The sequence below is a fragment of the Podarcis tiliguerta genome, assembly GCF_965153285.1.
Source record: "Podarcis tiliguerta genome assembly, chromosome: Z".
Classification (NCBI taxonomy): Eukaryota; Metazoa; Chordata; class Lepidosauria; order Squamata; family Lacertidae; genus Podarcis; species Podarcis tiliguerta.
In genome coordinates this window covers 4,293,053-4,308,115 of record NC_139553.1, presented here as the reverse complement: position 1 = coordinate 4,308,115, position 15,063 = coordinate 4,293,053, and the positions used below count along the sequence as shown (strand labels likewise).

Genomic DNA, 15,063 nt, shown 5'->3' with positions numbered 1-15,063 from the left:
AATGAGAGCCCAGATGTCTGAACACTCATCCCCCAACACCACTTTCTGAACACAGCCCAGCACGGGTAAGGATCAAGGAGACAGGTGGTTGGTTTCACTCGTCCAAGCAGCCTGTCCACATCCTCGGAGGTAACAGATTGGAATTGATCCCACACAACTTGGACTAGACAGGACTCCAGCACTCTCCCGCCCCAGCCCTGTTCCCACAGTGGAGTCTACCTCTTCCTGAAGCTGAGCGACTTTATCTGCAAAAAACCTTGCAAAATCATTGCAGGAGATCTTGGGGCCCTTACTGATGGCTCAAGTGGTACCGCTAAATTGCAAACTGCCTGAAAGAGTCTCCTGCTGCTGTTTTCTGCAAATGCAATAGAGGAGGTGAAGAAGGTCCTCTTCTCCGTTGCTATTGCCATTGCCATTTGGTAGGCTCGACGTTGAGCTCTAAGCCGTGTCCGGTCAGATTCAGAATGAGTTTTCCGCCACTGGCAGTCTAGCCATCTCAGTGGTTGTTTCATTGCCCTCAGCTCTGGGGGAAACCATGGGGCTGTCCAGGCTCCATGCAATCGGAGAGGGTGCTTCAAAGCTGGACAGTCAATAGCCCTGGTTAACTCCACATTCGAGAGGGCCACCAGGGAAATCAGCTGAAAGGTCATCAACATGGGATAAAACATCCCCTACAACTTTCTGGAAATCATTTGGATCCATTAAGTGGTGGGACAGGCCAGCCAAATCAGTCCCATCTTCCTGCAGAGGGGAAGGGTTGCGGAGAAGTCCAGTTGCACCAGGAAGTGATCCGACCATGGCACTTCTTTTGTTTCACTTTTACGTAGTGTCAAATCACCCACATCTATAGAGGTGAACACCAGGTCTAAGGCATATGCGCGACTATGAGTTGGGCAAAACTTATTCAGGGACAGCCCCGTGGAGGCCATGCTTTCCACAAAGTCCCGAGAGGCCCCTTGTAACGTTGTGTCGGCGTGGATGTTAAAATCCCCCAGGACAACCAAACTCTGTGTCTCCAGGAGAACATCCACAACAACCTGAAGCATCTCAGGCAGGGAATCCTTGGTGCAGCAGGGAGGTTGGTACACCAAAAGGAATCCTGTACTGCCCCTATTGCCCAACCTCCAGAACATGCACTCAGAAAACTGGGTCTTTCCAATAGGATGCCTGGTGCATGCTAATAACTTCCTAAAAATCCCTGCAACCCTCACCCCGCCGCCACCGCCCACATGACCTGGGTTGCTGTGCGTAAGAGAAACCTGGTAGACAAGCAGCGGCAAGGACAGGCCCACATGCTTCATCCAACCAGATCTCTGTTACACATGCCAGATCAAGTCCTCCATCCACGGTCAAGTCTTTGATGGCAGTGGTCTTATCAGTAATTGACCTGGCATTGCACAGCAGCATGTTCAGGTCATGTGGGTCTCCCTTGCCGATTCCAGTATCCATCCAGTCAAGACCAGACCTGGAGGCAGGGATAGTCCTCAAACAGCGACTAAATCTTCTTCCTTGGTAATGACATGGCCTGGTCTTAGCGTAACTCTTCCTCCTACTACCCCTGATCACTGAGATCGGGTGTCCCAGTGCATCCCCCCCCCCCATGGAACCTGCCCCAGCCATTCTGTTGGCTGGGGCCCACTCCCAGCCAGCCCTGACCCCACCCCTTAAAACAAAATACAACCTATACAAAAAACAAAACAATAGAAACTAAAAATAATAAAAAGTTACAATCTTACTAAAATTAAACAAATCCCTAACCCCAACTAAACATTTGTCCCACCCCCAATGCTAAAAAAGAATTTAAAAGGGTAAAAGAATAATTTAAAAACATTTTTTAAAAAGAACCATCTCTGCTGTTCAGAGGCCTGTCAGGCTCCGCCCTGGGCCAGGTGGAAGTGTTTTCCCTTTGCTGATCCTTTTTGGAAGATGCTCCACCCCCTTGTACTGTGCAGAGGCCAGATTTGTTTCCCTCCAAATCTGGAAGCTCTTTAGTTTAATGGTTGAGTTCTTCATAAGTGCTGCCTGACCATCACCCCACCCCCTTTGAGATCCCCCTTTCTCCCACTTTAGTTTTACCTATTGTTTTGAGTCAAAGAGGCTTATCTCTGGAATTTGAAGTGTGTGAAAGATTGGGAAGAGGAAGGAATTAATTCTCCCTCTCCCCAACAAAATAAGAATCTAGGTAATTTGCTTGCAAGTAATGTTTAGTATGCCTCCTTGTTGACCTTGGATGCAGCGGTGTAGTTCTGTTGTTTGTCTGTTCCAGTTCTAGTGCTGCTGCTGCTGAACTCATGTGTCTTTTTTTCCCCTCCCTGGCTGAATTTCAGCAGTCCTCTCAGCATGTGATTGTTGCAGATCACAGATGTGTTCCAGCAGAGAAACTGCCTCTAATTTAATCCAGATGCATGCATTTTTCTCTCTACCAGCATGGTTACTCATAAACCAGTAAAGTGGAAAACTGGCAATAGAGTATGCAGTCTGATCACCCATCCACCCATGGGCAGCCTGCCCCAAATGAGAAAGTGTGTGGAAACATGTTTCCTTTCCACTAAGCTTCACAGTTTGCTGTCTTGTCCACTGGACTCTGCAACCTCTATAAGAGCTCAAGTGGGCTTTGCACATCATATTCAGGGAGCTGGCATGGAAACCTTTCACAGTGTCCTTTATGTCCTCTTATGATGGGTTTGGATATACAGTACAAAGAACAAGGGTTAAGGGTGTATCCCCTCCCCCCCACCCTTCTCTCTCTTCTGTGTGTGAGTGTGCATGGGTGTGCTTACTATCCTAGATTAGTAAGAGCCAGGTATGCTTCTAAAATTTAAGGTTCTTAAAATGACTTTTTCATAGGATAGAGATGGTTGGTCACACAAAAGCAGGTGGCTAGTGGAAAGGGGTTATGGGGGAGGGGTTGAAGAGTGTGTGATCCACATTCCACTCCCTAAGCTCTGGTTCTAGCTGTGCATTGAAACTGGCCTTAATTTTTGCAGCCTCCCCTACATCTTAATAAGATGCTCAGATTATAGAAAATCACGATCAGGTTTGACAACTGTTGCAGTAACATGTAAACTTTTAACACTCATCCTATGTGTTACAACTTTATATTCAAAGCAACTCTCTGGAGGACGTAATTGTTCTCATTTTATATACTGTTCACATAATCTGCCAACAGAGATGCTGTGGTGTGCCTTTCTGCTTAGGTGCCCAATTCCTAGCGCTGACTCCTTTTTAGAAAGTCAATGGTAACACACTCTAGTCATCAGGACCAGATGTAGGTTTGAAGGTGTTTGGCAAAGTGTTATCTGTTGCTTCTGGTGGCAGTAGCATACAGTAGCATAGTCATGTTTGACTGGACTTAACCATCCAGAGATCCTTTACCTCTACAGTAGCATTGTAATCTGTGGCTATCTGTGAACCATACACTATCTTATTAACCTATAGAGCCCTGGCAGTGTGGTTCTTAGGCATTGTGGGTAATTCAAATGATGGCCGGCCAGCTCAGAGATCCAGCTGCCTTTATGGGGAACCCAAGGCTGGCATCAGTGCTTGGCTCTGTTGAGCTGCTGGGGCTTCCACATCTGCCCATGAATGCTGGGTCCTAAAGCCAGTGTTGATAGCTGCAGCAGTGTAAGCAGTTTGAGTCACTTTAAGACTAGTGCATGTGGATTTCCCTCATTCTCTCACTAGCAGACCCTGAAAGCAAATCCAGATTTGGGATATTTTTAATAACTTCTTACTGCTTGTTTGCTGTTACTGTTTTTATTTATATGCCTCCATTCAATATATGCCCAAGGTGATTTACATCAAATTGACAAAAACATAATAATACAGTCCCCTCCCCAAATTAGCCTATACTTTTTTCCAGCAGCTAAAGCATAAATTCATGATAAGGCAACACACAAAAAACAAAATATTAGATCAGTAAATCTTTTTAAACAATTCATTAAAACATATACTACATCATGAATAAATTTACTAGATCATAGCAATGTGTCAAAAATGACAACAAAATAATAAAAATCTTCCAACTGTTCAAGGAATACCAATCCTAGCTTGTTTGGAACACATTAATATTTCCAAGCTTGGATTTTATAGGAAATAGTGTCATAGGCTGGACTGAAAGTTTCCAACTTGGAATTTTAATTACCCTTGACCAAGCGCCACAAAAGAGAAAAGCTGTTGCCTCAACTCCCTGTAACCTATTGCCACAGAAATAGTCTTACAACAGTTTGGAATCAGACTTGATATGCAACATATTAGAACATGAGGTTCCTCTGATCAAAATGTGAATTTCTCTTTCTCCAAAACGTCACTATTAAAATGCTGTAGTTTGTATCCACCAAAAGCACTACAGAAGATGTTAGGTGGCTCACAAATACTGGGCCAGCACCTCTGCTTTCAAAGTGCAACTATGAGATTTACTATGCAGTCTGTTATAGAATGTTTCAAGAAAGACCACAGATAAACATACGGAAGTTTCATCATGGAAACAGGTATTTATTGCATATCCCATCCCAGTGTTACTAAATTAGGAAGTCAGTTTTACACAATATTTTTCCCCATCACATCCATTATCAGAAGTAGTAACAGTTTAACACTGAGAGGTAACTTGGGCAGAAGGTTGTATCAATCACACATGTGACTGTGCTCACTCATTCCTCCCCTGTCTGCCTCCCCACAAATGTAATGGAAGGAGAGAAAGCTAGCAGTATAAACAAGACAATAGATATGGACTGTTTCCAGTGGAATGTTGAAAACCAGTTTGGCAGGGAGGAGGTCCAGATGGCGCTAGCTTCTAAGAGAACACTTTTCAGTTAAGAGTGGGAAGTGGGGAAAACTATGTGAAAGGGAGCAGCAGAGCAGGCAGCATAAATGTGTCCTAGAGACAGTGTTCCTTCTGTAGATATGAGTTACATTTTCTTCTCAGTGTATCTCATTTTCATCATGATGTTTATCTCTCCAGGCTGTGGTTTTTGCACCTGCGTCATCTGATCAAACGGAAACCACGGCAAATGGTTGTTTGTTCTCTTAAGCAAAGCTTTCTACCCTGTGGGCTTTAAGAAGAGGTGCTGCTCCTTTTGTGAAAGGGGTGATTAAAAAAACTTATGTCCTATGAAGGTCTGCATCTTTTATGTAAGGATAGGACCTACAGGTTCTGACTTCCTACTTTTTCTGTTTTCATTTGTAAAAGTCAGAGTATGATGAAAGACAGTTTGCTTCACTGGGTTTTAACTGCTGTGGTGAAACCAGCAATGAAAGCTAAACTTCTGATGTGATCCTTTTTCTGGTAACATATTGAAATAATGCTGAAATCCTATGCAAACTCAAAACTGTTGTATCCTGTCTGTTGCATTGGTCTCCCAGTGGCTTCTCATTCCATCGTACTTCATTAGCTTCAGCAGTGCTGCAGGCCTGCAGCAACAGATACGCCTAGCCTAGACCATTCAGTAGGTCTATCCTATACACATTTACATGGTAGTAACTGCTACTGGGAGGCGCACCTGGCACTTTCAATACATATTTTAGGTGCCAGGTGAAAACATTCTATGGGCTTTTGAACAGGGGGGGAGGATTGTTTTGTGTGTTATTATGTCACATATTTTTGTGTGCCTACTGTAAACCTCTCTGTGAACCTCAGAGGAAGGGGAGTATATAAATTTATTTATTTATTATTTATAACATTAATAATACTGAACCCTACTGAAAATTTATGCTTTGCATCTGTGCATCATTTTGAGTTCCATGGTAGCAAGGCAGTACATATATAAATGTAATAATGCTGAAAAAAATAACCCTTCTCTGTATCTCCTGCTATTTAAAATTAATATTGTTACATTATGAGGGAGAGTGGGAATAGAAAGAAGTTTGTCTTTGCTCATAGCCACTTGTGGCACTAAGAGAGGCCTTCCTCTTTTTAAAGCAACTATTTCACCTATCCTCTTCAGTGTTGCTCTAAAAAAAAAAAAAGGTCAGACTAATTGGTACTATTAGTCCCTGAGTTCTAAATACTTCATCTTAGGGTTGGGAGTGCCAGTCTTATGTAGAATTACATATTCTTCTTGGACTCTGCTCCTGTTCCTGCAAGCTTGCTATTTGCCCATCTGCGTGTCGCAGCCATATCACAGTGCCATCATTCTGAGCTAATCTCGATGTGGTACCATTCAGCTGGGCCCTGAATCTCATGTACTGGCTGGGTTTGAAAGACTGTTCTCGTTAGATAAAACACTTGTGCTTATGTTCACAAAATGAATCCAGTTTTTGTGAGTTGAGGGTGGAGGAAATGAAATCTTTTTGTAGTGACTCTTTCTCTTTCCCCATGCCTTCTCATGACCAAAGCTCCCCCATCAAATTGTGCTCAGAAAAATATGTACAGTTATGACTCATATTTTCAGAAGGTTACTTCAGTTCATTAAACTCTTGAAACAGGAGAACTGGAGGATAAAGACTAAAGTTTAAGTGGGGAAGTAGTACTTCTCAGTGGATTTCAGCACCCTGGCAAAGTAGGGTACTTAATAAAATGGTAAGTGACAATGAAATGCCATAAATGACAATGGAAATAAATTAATAATTCTTGTGTTCCTCAGCAACTGGTATTCAGAAGCATCCTGTCTCCCAACAGTGGAGGCAGAACATAGCTATTGTGACCATTTGCCATAGAGACCCTTGTTGTTGTTTAGTTGTGTCCGACTCATGACCGATGGACCAGAGCACGCCAGGCACTCCTGTCTTCCACTGCCTCCCACAGTTTGGTCATACTCATGCTGGTAGCTTCGAGAACACTGTCCAACCATCTCGTCCTCTGTCGTCCCCTTCTCCTTGTGCCCTCCATCTTTCCCAACATCAGGGGCTTTTCCAGGGAGTCTTCTCTTCTCATGAGGTGGCCAAAGTATTGGAGCCTCAGCTTCACGACCTGTCCTTCCAGTGAACACTCGGGGCTGATTTCCTTAAGAATTGAGAGGTTTGATCTTCTTGCAGTCCATAGGACTCTCAAGAGTCTCCTCCAGCACCATAATTCAAAAGCATCAATTCTTCGACGATCAGCCTTCTTTATGGTCCAGCTCTCATTTCCATACATCACTACTGGGAAAACCATAGCTTTTACTATAAGGACCTTTGTTGGCAAGGTGATGTCTCTGCTTACCCTTTATTCATTTGTGTAATCCTCTTTTAAGAACATAGGAAGAGCCTGCTGGATCAGCCCAATGACCCATCTAGTCCAACATCCTGTTCTCACAGTGGCTAACCAGATCCCTGTGGGAAACCCACAAGGAGGATTTGGGCATAAGAGCACTCTCCCCTCCTGCAGTTTCCAGCAACTGGTGTTTAGAAACATTGCTGCCTCCAACCATAATATTTATTTATCTATTTATCTATTTATATATACATACCTCGCCCATCTGGCTGGGTTTCCCCAGCCATCATGGCTGGTACCTCCTGATCGCTTTATTCTATGTGGATTTTTGTAATCCATTTTAAAAGCCATCATTGTCTCCTGTGGCAGTGAGTTCCACAGTTTAGCTATGTTCTGTGTGGGGAGGTACTTTCTTTTATCTGTTCAGAATCTTCCAGCATTCAGCTTCATTGGAGGCCCATGAGTTCTGGTCTTGTGAGTGAGGGAGGAAAAATATTTTCTATCCACTTTCTCTATGCCTTGCATGATTTTATGAACTTCTGTCATGTCACCTCTTACTTGCCGTCTCTCTAAACTAAAAAGCTCCAAATGCTGCAATCTTTCTTCATAGGAGAGTCACGCCATCACCTTTATCATTTTAGTTGCCATTTTCTGAACCATCTCCAACTCTACAATTTATTTTTTGAGAATTGTACACAGAACTCCAAATGCAATTGCATCGTAGATTTGTATAATGGCATTATGATATTGGCAATTTTATTTTCAGTTCATTTCCTAATGATCCATAGCATGCCCTTTTCACTGTTGCTGCACACTGGGTCAACACTTTAAAGTCATCCAATTAGGCGGCCATCACTACCTCTTGTGAGAGTGAATAATAATAATAATATCATAGTTTTTCCTGAACCTTTCAAAAATTGTCCTGCTGGATCACACCAAAAGATCCAGTCCAGAGATTTGTTTCCCAACAAAGGCCAGTCAGATGCCTTGGGCAGTTACATAGTCATCTCCTGCTTTGTAACTTCTCTCTCTCTGTGTGTGTGTGTGTGTGTGTGTGGTAATTGGAGAGAGAAAGTATTCCTGGCCATTAAGATTTTAGTTTTAGCCACCATCACCACAGGCTAATAAAGCTATGGTAGACTGATTCACTGAATATAATTTAAATCATCTAAGTAGCCATCTATTGCTAGTAGCCATCACCATTCTTGCCGTAACAAATGGCATGACCCAGTCAAATAAAGTATTTTTTAGCCCCATTGAGCTCACATGCTTTAACTCTCCCCCATGAAACTGATGAAAAGTAAATCTGGTTGGATCACTTCCTAAGTAAATTAAGCATTGGGTGGAGGAAGTGCTTAACTTGATGCCTGTCCTTTAACTGGGTGACAAAGTTTCAGTGTTGCATGAGAGTAAATTACTTTGAACACTTCATGATACTGATAACTTTTATAAATCTTTATCATATTTTCTTTTTAAACTGGGTGAATTTCAGGTGTTGATGAACTCCAACTTCCTTAAGCCCCAGCCTGAATGACCAGTCTTCAGGAATGATGAAAGATGTAGTCAAGCATGTGGACGATCACAGATATTAAATATGCATTATTAAAACAATACATATGTTAAATAACTGGCTTACCATAATTCAGTACTATAATATTGTATTGCTCAGTGCACAGATGCATAATCACAACATCTATTTATAAAATCTATCTTGTTTGTAATGCTTCCTCTAGGTTGTTCCCTAGAATTTAAAAAAACAACCCTACCTCCAACATCATAGGCGCTATATAGCGCACCAGGCGCGATAGATAGATAGATAGTCCTATTTATGTAAAGAAATAGTTTTTAACAAATCTTAAGAACTTCACAGATATGTATGTAACCAATTTGTAGTGGTGTGTGTCATGTTTGCACCTGTAATTTCTGAAGTGATTTAATGTTGAAGATCCCTAAGTTCTTAATATGAGCAATGCCACTATATATTAATTGAGTCAGTGAATGTAGCTTGTCTTTCTAAATCATACTCCTTTCAGTCTCTTTGGCATATCCTTTTGAGGTGGGGTGACTGGTACTGTACACAACATTCTGACTGGGTGTATGCATCTCATGGAGCTATATGATGACACAGTGCTGTTTTTATTCTCATTCCACTGCCTAATTATTAGTGGGTTTCTCTCTTGTGTTTTGTGTGCCATCACACTGAGCCAACTTATGGGGAGAGGAGAAGAGGGTAAAAGAAGTTGTTTTCTGACTCCTGCCTTCCACTAGAATTTCTACCCACCCCACTCCTCAAATTACTTACTTTGCTTATTCTGCACCACCAAGTGGCAGTAGTGATGGAAGTGGATTAAGGGCTTAACAAGTATGCAGCATTACTACTCCTAGGTCTGGGCGATGTTAGGTTTTCAACATCGTGATGTATCTATCACCTGTCAAACAGTGTGGTTTGGCGATAAACTATGATGTTGAAAGAAGTTGTATTGGCCCCAGCCAGCGAGGTGTGGGGTGAAACTGAGTCAGCTCTCATTATGGGAGCTGAGGCGCTTTCACCCCATCGCCTCATATGCTGGGGCCAATGCACTGACCCCACTGCTGCTCAGCTGACCGAGCTGACCACTTCCCCTAGCTGACCGAGCCCTGAAGTCCCTGTTGCTTGTGCATGAACAGGGACCTCAGGGCTCCTACCCACCCTCCCAGGTGAAGTCCGCAAGGTGGGACTACCTGAGGTTGCTAGCAAGCTCTGGACCTGGCAGCAGCATCAGAGAGCCCTTGAACTGCCTGGCTGAGCCCACCAAAGCCACATGCCAAGGATGTGGCTGCCTTGGCAGGGGGGCGGAGTCTAATGGAGCCTGTACCTCTAGGTTGCCTAATGCAAGCTGGAGGTGAGGTGGGGGCTTTTTAAAGCTACAGGGCTATCCCTACCTGTGATTCCCAGCAGCTGGTATTCAGAGGCAGAACATGACTTGATGGTGGTGGTGGTCTTGTTTCTTTGTGGACTTGATAGCACCTGGTAGTGTTGCTTGATGGGACAAGTCCATACATGTTGGGGTGTGAACATATTGTTTAATCAGGGCTATTTTTATAGCTCTTATATAATGCAGATTATGTTGTCATTTCTTGTATTGAGATTAAAGGTGGTGTAACTTTGGAGATAAAAAGCAAGGCTAAAGTTCACTGCAGGACTGAATTTAGGCTTATATTATTCGTGCATAGCTCTCTTAGGCTTCAGTTTATTTGCAGATCCGAAGGGTGAATTGGAAACTGTATCTAAAATGAAGATACTAGTAAAGCTACCAGCTCTGGACTGCCTCTTTTTTCACTGGAGAGGTTTTTACTCTCTGTTTTAGTAAATCTGCCAAGTGAAGATGAATTGCGCCTCACCATGCCTATAAAAAGCAAAATAAAAATGGAACCAATATGTTAGTTCAGAATCTGAGGCCTGGAAACAAATTTTTAAAGGAGCATGGGAGGAGAGAGTTAGAGCAATATATATCTGATAGTAATATGCCCAGAAGGAATTCTGAATCATGTTTCTCCAAGCCAGGGCCCCAAAAAGTTGATCTTGTAACCAGGTTTAACACCTCTATGGCCTCATTTGCATGTCATTTTGACTATTAACCTTAACTATGGTTAAACCACAGAACCTAGGACTTGCCGCTCAGAAGGTTGGCGGTTCGAATCCCCGTGACAGGGTGAGCTCCCGTTGCTTGGTCCCTGCTCCTGCCAACCTAGCAGTTCGAAAGCATGTCAAAGTGCAAGTAGATAAATAGGTACCACTCCGGTGGGAAGGTAAACAGCGTTTCTGTGCACTGCTCTGGTTTGCCAGAAGCGGCTTAGTCATGCTGGCCACATGACCCGGAAGCTGTATGCCGGCTCCCTCAACCAATAAAGCGAGATGAGCGCCGCAACCCCAGAGTCGGCCACGACTGGACCTAATGGTCAGGGTTCCCTTTACCTTTGTGGCTAAAAATGCATATAAAAGGCAACACCAGAAAATTCATTATTGCAATATATTAGGCAAAACTGCATACAAATGTTTTATCATATAAAATATTTCATTATTTTCATTTTTCATTGTTAATTAAATATGGCGGGGGGCATGTCGTGCTCCTTCAGCACTCAGCTCTCACCTGTAGTTCCTAGAAGCTGGAGGTACATGCCGTTTCTTGAGACAGATGGATGTCAACCACAGTCAGCCACGACTGGACCTAATGGTCAGGGGTCCCTTTACCATTACTATGATTCAGAGGTGAATGTGCAGCATGGTGATGCACAGGGCTGAAAAGGTGGGTGCATTGGTCCTCCCCTTCTCTTCCAGGCATTATGTCTAAACTTGGGCTCATTGGTTTATAAATCTCCACAAGCTATAACCAAAGTTTATTCTTGGTGTCTTGCTTGTGGTTTGTTAGGGGATGTAGCACTAAGCCACATCATGGCTTCCTTCCTTCTGTGCTTTTGGGAGCTAGGGAAAAGCCAATCAAGTCGCTGTGCACCAGCACTCTGCACTTCCATCTTAACCATAGTGAAATTTGGCTGGTTTAAAGTGATATGTGAACCAGGCCTGTCTCCATCCAGACATAGTCATCCAGATGCTCCTAGGTAGCTTGTAAGCATAGGTGTCGCCGGTACTGGACAGTGGAGAGCATTGAAACTTGAATGGTTTTAACTACCCCTCTACCCCAACTTTTGCTGTCCTCAGTCACTTAAACAGTAAGTCAGTTTCTGAGTTGAGCTTCCAACAGTAGCCCTTTGCTTCTCAGGAAAATATTAATACTAGAAGTCAGATTCCAATATCCAGAATGACCTTTCCTACCACAAAACATGTGCCTGTAAGTTTTCCATCGACTGATCTTAAAACCTATCACTTCTTTTCCCCACCACTTCGTTCTGTTATCCAATTTGCTAAATAAAGTTGAGTTCACGTGTCTCCATTTCAGTGCTAGCACTAGTCCTAGAATGCATAACAAGATGATCTCATGATTACTGTTTATCACTTGTCACTCACTTTTTCATGAAGAGATTAGACAGAAAAGAGACACTTGTTTTGTATCCATACATTTGTTTTATAAAGTAGTTTCCAACCTATATTTATGGTGTGAGTAATCTTCAAGGGGATTGTAGCTGTTCTCAAAATCCAAAATAACAACCCGCGATCTTGTGTGTGCACTCAGTTTTTCTGCATTGTTAATAGTGTGTCACCATTGAAGGAAGAAGAATTGTTCTGTTGATTTGCTCAACCAGTTGTTCTTCTTGACTGACGTACCTCAGTTTTATCTGCTTTTTAAGTACACGTGCTCCTATTTAAATGTCTAAAGGTAACTCTTTGAAATGAGAACATAGGTCAGCTATTTACATGAAACCAACCAACCAAAAGGCAATAAAGCCCCACCCTTTTCACTTGCTTAACCTCAGCCACCCAAAGTTAAGTGCAGATTGTATCTTAAATACCTAATAGTTCTGAATGGTGTCTGGCCTTTGGTAACTTATTGGAAAGGCTGTTCACTGTTGTGGGCTATAAATGCAATTTTAAAAGGGAAAGAAGTATTCTTTGAAGGTCCCTCACATTTCCTGCAAGGGCTCAAGGTGGCATACATGGTTCTCTCATCTCCATTTTATCCTCTCTATAGCACTATAAGGTAACCTAGGCTGAGAGACTGTGACTATTCCAGGGTCCTTGCCTTCCAATAATTGATACGGGGATAGACTCAAAAGGGTGGTATCAGTGTTCAAAATTAGGCAGGCATCAGGCACACTTTGTCACTGGTGCAGATCCAATTGTGACTCCGTGGAGATCTTTAGACTCCAGGTTGGCGACTGGGAAAAGCAAAATTGTCACTTGGAGAAGGATCTGAAATATTTCCCCTGAAGCTTGAATTAGTTTTATTCTGGATTGTTTTATTTGATGTTTTAATGTATTGTAAACCACTTTGAGATTTGTTCTTTAAAACGTAAAGCGTTATACAAATGGAATGAACAACAACAATAACAATAATAAATCCCATTGGGGGGAATGGTGCCTAGATGTTCCACTGTGGCAACTGTAACCTAGGTTTAATGTGCCATTTGATGATTAGATTACATAATCCTGGTCAGCCTGGTGGATAATATTGTGCCCAGACTTCTGGAATTTTATGGACAAACCTGAATTGTTCCTAAAAAGCTGCAGGTAGCCATAGTAAATGCATTGTTCCTAACTCCCCAACTTACCAGGATTTTAACTGATGTCCCAGCTGAGTTCTGTACTGTAGCATGGGGTGAGAATCTTCTGGCCCACCAGACTCTCCCCAGGCCATGCTCCTCACCCTTCCTGGTTCCACTGATAGCCAGTCAGCCTGGTGCTGCAAAGCCAGGTGTCACTGCTTTGGCATCTCAATTGCCTCCATACTGGTGAAAGTAGGTAAGACAGGTGTTTGGTTTTTTTAAAGAATTTAAGGATCAAACCAAAAGCTTATCTAATCCAGGATCCTGTTTCTCACAGTAGCCAACCAGATACCCCTGGGGAGCCCACAAGCTGGAGCGGAGGACCATAGCCCTCTCCCCACCTGCTGTCCCATGGCAACTGCTACTCAGAGGATTGCTGCTTCTGTTATTGGAGGCAGTATATAGCCACCATGTTGAGTAGTAATTGATAGCTTTTCTGTAGGGTTATTTGCAAATCTGTGTTGTTTGCATTTGTAATGTTGAAAGTTCTGGGTGCGTTTTTTAGTAACAGAGCATTGCCTGCCCAGTTATTGCTTTGCTTCTGTCAAGGGCCATCTGTCTCTTCGAGCTGCAGCATGAGCTCACTTTGTGACCCTTGTGATATTTTTCTCTGGCAAGCATCCCTGGCCTCTGACCAAAAGCAATCCATGTTCTTTCTGTAGATGTGGCAGAAAGACTCTGGAGTTGGAACTGCCCACCCGCTCTGATTGTACTGGTGCATCAGCACTCCTTTGCAGCAGTTGATCATAACTCATAATCTATTAACCCCTCTAATGCCTTACTTTAGCTCCTGCAGTCTTTATCTCTCATTTAACCAACTTCCTTTCCCCCCTTCTTTTTGATGTGTCATTTCAAGCCTTTTAAGCATGTCTGTGGTAGCTCACTGCTATTTTGAATTGCAATTTATATTTCCTTAGTTGTGAAGATAAAAATATACTTTCTGGGGCAAGCAGTAGTTAACTAGTATGTGGTTGCAGACCCTGTCGGATAGTCTTTTAACAGCTGGAAAAGACTGCTTTGAATTTGTAGAAGCAAGGTATGCATGACCTATCCATCACACAAAGAAGATACTGTTTTAGAATAAAGCTATAACAGTAGCAAACCATTTGTATTTCAAATATAATCCGTTCTTACTCATTCCCTACCCTCTGTGAACATAACATGCTTAACTAGTGTCTTATCCATCCAGTGATATGTTAGCAGGCGTTGAGTATGTTTGGATATAGCATGAAGCCATTAACCAGAGTTAAGGAAATTGGCTGATGAATGCAGTCCAAGCCTTCCTGCTTCACTCCTTATTCTGGTGGATAAACAACCCATTTGTGTGTGAACCAAACCATTTGTTACTCTCCAAAAAGTGATCTGAAGCTAAGGCTTGTGCTTGGTTTCACAGTCAGGTTAGTTTGGGAGGAAGGAACTGTGAGCAATGGTTTACACATAGCCAGCTGCTCCATGGTTTGTTTTCCTGCTTAAGGAAGGAAGGAAGGAAGGAAGCAGGGAATGTTCAGGCTCCAGCTTGTACACAGGCTAATTTATTTAATTACTGTTCATGGATTTGTGCTGCATTTGAATGTGGCCATCTTTCTGTTTCCAGCAGGCAATTTTTTTACTGAGAAACATAGTTCAATGGGAACTTCAGTGCATTTTAGCTGTGTATTCTAGCTTTGCTTTGAAGTTTGGTTTTTACTTTTCCTAGCGTGAAACGGCAGTCTCATCTCTTTTAGGCTGCTTTC

At 42.8% G+C, this 15,063-nt stretch overlaps 1 protein-coding gene across 3 annotated transcripts in view; it reads left to right on the top strand.

The window, feature by feature from the left end:
* The window catches only part of EEIG1 (estrogen-induced osteoclastogenesis regulator 1), a 57,837-nt gene that overhangs the window by 8,027 nt on the left and 34,747 nt on the right, over nt 1-15,063 (top strand). The gene's annotated exons all lie outside the window — the stretch shown is intronic.